Here is a 7,152-nt window from a genome sequence, read left to right as displayed (position 1 = left end):
CTAGGGCTTTGAGATGTAATATGAGGTCATTTATTGTTGACTCTTCTTTTAAGGAATAAACTCCATGCAATGAACTTTCCTCTTAGAACTGCTTTCATAGTGTCCCAGAGATTTTGATATGTTGTGTCTATGCTAAGAATTTTTTAATCTCCTCCTTGTGTCTTCTGCAACCCATTGTTCATTTAGTAGCATATTGTTTAGTCTCCAGGTGTTGAAGTAATTTTTATTTTTTATTTTGTCGTTGATTTCCAATTTAATTCCATTATTATCTGATAAAATGCATGGTAGTATCTTTACTTTTTTGTATTTGCTAAGAATTGCTTTGTGGCATATTATATGGACTATTTTAGAGAAGGATCCATGTGCTGCTGAAAAGCAAGTGTATCTGCTTGATGCAGGTTGAAATAGTCTATATATGTGAGTTAAGTCTAAGTAATTGTATTATTAAGTTCTATAGTTTCTTCATTCAACTTTTGTTTGGAAGATGTATCCAGTGCTAAGAGAGATGTTTTAAAGTCGCACAAGATTATTATGTTGTGGTCAATTTGACTCTTGAACTTGAGAATTTGTTTGATGAACATAGCTACACCATTGTTTGAGGCATATCTATTTATGATTGTTATGTCTTGTTGGTGTATTTTTCCCTTGAGCAGTAGGTAATGTCCATCTTTATCCCTTTTGATTAACTTTGGCTTGAAGTCTACTTTATTTGATACGAGAACAGAAATCCTTGCTTGCTTCCACAGTCCATGTTAGTGGTATGATTTGTCCTTTCACCTTCAGTCTGTGTATGTCTTTTCCTATCAGATGAGTCTCCTGGAGGCAGCATATTGTTGGGTCTGTTTTTTATCCAATCTCCTAGCCTATGTCTTTTGATTGGTGAGTTTAAGCAATTAACATTCAGTGTTATTATTGATACTTGGTTTGTATTCCCAGCAATAATTGTTTATTTTTGTTATTTAACTTGACTTGATTTTCTTCTTTGATTAGTTTTTTTCTTTAGGGTACTACCTCCCTCTGCTGATTTTTATTGTTGTTTTTTGTTTCCTCTTCATGAAATATTTTTCCAAGGATGTTTTTTGTGCCGGTTTTTTAGCTATAAATTCTTTTACCTCTTGTTTGTCATGGAAGATTTTTATTTCATCTTCAAATCTAAAGCTTAATTTTGCTGGATACAAGATTCTTGGTTTGCACCTCTTTTCTTTCAGAGCTTGATATAAGTTGTTCCAGAATCTTCTAGCTTTCAGTGTCTATATTGAAAAATCTGCCATTATCCTAATTGGCTTTCCCCTATATGTAATCTGATTTCTTTCTCTTGTGGCTTTTAAAATTCTCTCCTTATATTGTATGTTGGGCATTTTTATTATAATGTGCCTTGGTGTGGATCTGTTGTGATTTTGCACATTTGACGTCCTGTAGGCATCTTGAATTTGGATTTCCAATTAATTCTTCATGTTTGGAAATTTTTCTGATATTATTTCATTGAACAGATTGCTCATTCCTTTGGTTTGGACCTCTATGCCTTCTTCTATCCCAATAACTCTTAAATTTGGCCTTTATATGCTATCCCATATTTCTTGAATGTTCTGCTCATGGTTTCTTACCATTATCACTGTGTCGTCTATGTTCTTTTCAAGATTATATATTTTATCTTCATTGTCTGATGTCCTATCTTCCAAGTGGTCTACTCTGTTGGTGATGTTTTCATTTGAGCTTTTAATTTCATTTATTGTTTCTTTCATTTCAATAATTTCTGTTTGATTTTTTTAGAACCTCTATCTACCTGTTGAGGTGATCTTTCACTTCCTGTATTTATTTATGTAGCTCTTTGTTGAAGTGATCTTTCACTACCTGTATTTGCTCTCTTATATTTTCCTTGAGTTCACAGAACATTTTTACCATGTACATTCTGAACTTTTCTCTATAATTTCCTCTGCTGTGACTGCCAATGATTCTAATGATGTGGTGTCTTAATTTTTGGGGGGCAGTTTCTTCCCTTGTCTTTTAATGCTGCTCATGTGTCTGCCTTCCAAGCTCTGGGGGTCTGGAGTGTTATTGTTTTTTATCCTATAGATTTTTAGTGCTCTTTTAGGGTTCCAAGACCTCTCCTTCTTCTTTATGAGGAAGGACAATGTTAATAGATCCCAATGTCAACAATATACCACCTATGAACAATTTGTTGTTATTAAAATGTTTACAGTTTAGTCTCAATGTGCAGAAATGTTGGATTCAATTATTATCTAAAATATAATCAGGAGTTTTGTATAAAGATTTACAGTTTCTGACAGTGGACAATGAACTGGGGGTGGGGCATAAGACGATATGCTGAGGAGGTAGGATGAAAGGATATAGAGTTAATATATCTTAGGAAGTGTGAAAGAGAAATCTAATGAAGAAGGTTAGTAGCAAGAGAATTGACAGGAAGTTATTTAAAGTAGGAAAGTATGTGAGAAAACAGTAGAATACATAAAACAAACACACATATGTATTTAGAAAAATACAGATGTTAAAATAGTAAAATTTGGAGGGGGAAAGAAAAATGAAGAAAAAGGAAAAGAAAAAAAATGTGGCCATATACAATATCTCAATATTATATTATTCCAATGACTCAGTCCTCAAAATCCTATTTCATGCAAAGTTCTTGGTTTCACATATATTGGGGATGTGAGGGCTGGAGGATAGAGGGGTAGGACAGAAAAAAAATAGAGAAAGAAAGAAAAAGCAAAGAAAACAGAGTTGTTGCTAGTTGTAGAGATCCTTATCTTTCCTGCTTCTCTTCTTACCAATAGGTGGGGTCATCTGTTGTAAGCTGGTGTCTCTTCCCTCAGGATGGTGAAGGTAACCAGGGTGGGAGGACTGGTCCTGGTGTAGGGTACCTGCAAGTGGGGAGTGCCACCCGCCAGTCCCTGCACAGAGACTGTACCTCACGGGTCTGTTTTTGGATTGCTCCTATGACTTGAGCTATGTCCCTATCTTGCCTGGAGATTTCCCAGTTCCTGGTCTCTCTGTTAGGCTCCAAACTTTAGCCCCATCTCCCTTAGCTATTCCCAACTGAGGAACCTCTCACAATGGGGCTCCCATGGGTAGCTCCCTGGTTGCACTGCACACCTATATTGGGCAGCTACTGTGTTGGATTACCACTGCTGGGGGTGGGGGGGGGTTGGAAAGCTGTTACCTGGCCACTGGAGATCACATCTGGGAGCTGCCCTCACCTAATATGACGAGAATGTTGAGGTAAGGTGGAGGCGGTCTGCTTTCAGCGCAGGGGTGTCTGGTGAGGTGGGGGGAGCTGGGCAATGGCATTGTGCTGTGGGTAGGTAGCTGCTGAGTGACCTGTGTTAGAGTGGAGAGAAGTCTTGGCGATCTACAGATGCATTGATAGGTGATTCTGCTAAGGTGCTGAAGAGCCTTGTGTGGGCTAGAACTTTAGGCTTAAACTTCTGACTTGAACTTCAGGCTTTGTGTGCTGCTCTGAATGCCAGGCATCCTACTCCAATGCTGAGGCCTGGAGCCCTGCGCAGGCTCACAGCACTGGTGTGATTTCTGCGAAGAGAAGCTGTATAGGGGTCTTCTAACACTCTCAGAGACGCAGTATTCTCAATAGGTGAGATCTGGATCATGAAATGCTATTTCAAAGTGACTTGACTGATGCCAGGAAAATGATGTCATGTGCTGCTTCATGCTTTGGTCAATGATGGACCACATATAAGAAAACCATCCCACAATAAAGCTGAAAATTTTCTACATTTAGTGACATCCTAGCCATCATAAGTTATCTGAATGCATACTCAAATGTTGTGATGGAAACAAATCTACTCAACTGCCAGCATAAAATTACAGCATACACATAAAAGTACAGCACATACAATTATGTAGAATACAAAATACTTGATAATAAAAAACTTTGTTACTGATTTATGTGTTGACTATTCTTTACCTTTATTAGTTAAGATGCATTTCTTCTCCTTATATATATATATATAAAAAGTTTGCTCTAAAATAGCATGTCATGTTTTTCCACTAGAAACCTCATACATCTTTTGCTTACTACCTCTCGATTGTGTCCTTTTCTTTTGTGCTTGATTTAATCTTGTGTTGTTTTGTTCATCACACCACATAGGTATATACCATATAGTGTAGCTATGTATTAGGTGTCATAGTTTAGGTATGAGTTTTCCCAAATGCTTATATGTGAGACAATGCAAGAATGTTCAGAGGGGAAATGATTAGATTATGAGAGTCATAACCTAACCCGTGGATTAATAGACTTAATGAATTGACTAGGTGGTGACTGTAGGCAGGTAGGGTGTATCTGGGGAGGTAGTCACTGGGGTGTTCTTTAGGGTTTATATTTTTTTCCCTGTTGAGTGGAGCTCTCTCTTTGCTTCCTGCTGTCATGAACTGCACTGCTTTCTTCCACCTTGCCCTTGCATCATGATGTTCTTTCTCATTTGGGGCCCAGAGTTATGGAGTCAGCCAACCATAAACAGAACCTCTGAAATCATGAGCCAAAATAAAGTTCTCCTCCTTTAAGTTGTTCTTGTTGGTATATTGGTCACATCAAAGCAAAGCTGACCAAAACATATGACATATCATCTAGGCATGTGTAAGTATACTCTGTGATGTTCACAGAGGCCAAAATGACTGAACAAGGCATTTCTAAGAATATAACCACATCATTAAGTGGTATATGACTCTTAACTTGCTTTTGATAGACGTTAGTTACAATTAAATTAGAGACAGTCAATTTGTGTGTGTGTGTGTGTGTGTGTGTGTGTGTGTGTGTGTGTGTGTTTTGCTGGGGATCAAACTCTAGCACTGTACACACTAGGCAAATGCTCTAGCACTGAACTATATATCCCCAGCTAGAATCAGTACATGTTGTTTATAAACTATTACCTATTTTGACATTAGTTTTGTCTTAACTATTTTAACAAGATTCTCAAGGTATGAAAATGATGTTTTAATAGAAATAAGCATGGGAGTAGAGCAATCATCTTATATCTCAGGAAAAATATACTTCAGGTACTAGTTTGGACCACATTGAAGTTACCCACTCCCACTCCCTGTTAGCTGTATGGCTAAATTGCAGCTAACTGAAAGGGAAATAATCTTTGAGGTTGAAACTGCAAAAAATAACCATAGGACAAGTCTTCTATATGAGTCTAAGTGGCCAATATCCAACCTGTAGGATTCTATGTGAAACAGAAAAATCAGAAGTATGATTTTCTAGGTTCTTTTAATGATAAAAAGAGATTGGAATTGAGCTTGTCAAATATTTTGATTGGCTTAGCTTATCTGTGTTCAGATCTATCTGGCTGTGCCTGCTGGAGCTCATCATCCAAAGCCTTTTCCAAAATAAACCAGTCTTCTATATCTGTCATTAACAGAGTTTTGGTGTCACTTGAAACATATCAAGAGAAGAGCTTTCCTAGTTTCTTTGCAATGTTTTTAGCAGATTGGGTTTCAATACTGAGAAAACAGAGCTATAATACCTCACTCACACAGTTTGTGATTATAGCCAGTCACAGGCCTCGATATGAATAGATTTTTCTACTCCAAGTGTTCTTACTTGAATGACTGAACTTTAAACTGATGAAAGGAAAGTAGCAATTACTACTCACACATGTTCTTGTGGACAGCTATTGCTCTTCCATGCCATTTTTTTAGACTCTTAGTTATCCGTTATCTCTGTCTTGCTGGAGAGTGAGTACTGAATTAAGATGTTGACAACAAAAGGAAGAGCTCCTGAGGTCTGGAAAATTTCTTCCTCCATTGCCCAACTCACACCAAAACTCCATTCTTGAATGTACTCTTTTGACTAGCTCAGGACTACTTTTAAACCCTGAACCTGCTTTCCCAACCCAGGAAGCTGCAGCACCCAAATTTTACTTGACACCATCCAAACAGATAAACACAAGATATCCAGGTTCAATTGTGATTATATAATGCTTTTGTTCACCCTGCTCTCCAAGGCAATGTTTTATAGACAATACGCAGATCAAAGTCACCTGAAATTTTGCAAATTCAGCATGCCCGAGACTCTGTTCCCCTCTCTACAGAGACATACGAACTGAAATTCTAAGGGTGTGGCCCAGAATATGCATCTTATTAAAAGTCTCTAAGGTATCCTGATGTACAACCCTACCTACCATCTTGCTCTAGGCAAAATCTTTGTTTTCAGAGGATTGGAGCAGGCAGCATGGTTTTTCTGCTCCCTTCATGTGCCTATGCACAGTGCTGCATACAGTTCTTCCTCAAAGAAGATGCAACCATACTTAATCCTTTCTCAGGCATTTCCTTGTTCCAATCATTCTTTTCATTCCCTACCAAGTCAATGTACTAGTCAGGCTATACTTATAAGACTGGGCCAGAATAGAACATCAGATAAATGTGTTAAAAATAAAAGACATAAATCAGGGGCTGGGATTATGGCTCAATGGCAGAGTATTTGCCTTGCATGTGTGAGGCACTGGGTTCGATCCTCAGCACCACATAGAAAAAGAAAAATAAGTAAATAAAATAAAGGTATTTAAAAAATATAAAACACATAAATCAGAGATTAAAAAAGAGAAACATTACAATGGATACTGCAGAAATATAAACGATCATTAGAGATTATCATGAACAGCTATTTGCCCACATATTTGATAATCTAGAAGAAATTCCTGGACACATAATCTTATTAAGACTGAATTATGAAGAAATAGAAAACTTGAAAAGACCAATAATAAGTAATAAGATTGAATCAATAGCAACAAAACAAAACAAAAAACATCCATCAAGAAAAGCTCAGGACTAAATGATTTCACTGTTGGATTCTATCATACATTTAAAGAATCCATACCAATTCTCCTTAAGTCATTCCTAAACATAGAAAGGAAAGAATTCTTCCTAACACATTCTATGAGGACAGTATTACTCTGATACCAGATAATGACTGAATTAAAAAAAAAAAACACAGGAAAATATCCTTTATGACCATATATGCCAAAATCCTCAACAAAATATTAGCAAATTGAATCCAATAGCACATTAAAAGATTATTCACCACAATCAAGTGGGATTCATCCCAGGTATTCAAGGATGGTTCGAAATACATAAATCAATAGACATAACATAGTACATCAATAGAATGAAGGGCAAAACTAC

The sequence above is a fragment of the Urocitellus parryii genome, chromosome 4 (assembly GCF_045843805.1).
Source record: "Urocitellus parryii isolate mUroPar1 chromosome 4, mUroPar1.hap1, whole genome shotgun sequence".
NCBI lineage: Eukaryota > Metazoa > Chordata > Mammalia > Rodentia > Sciuridae > Urocitellus > Urocitellus parryii.
Note: the sequence above shows the minus strand (reverse complement) of the source record.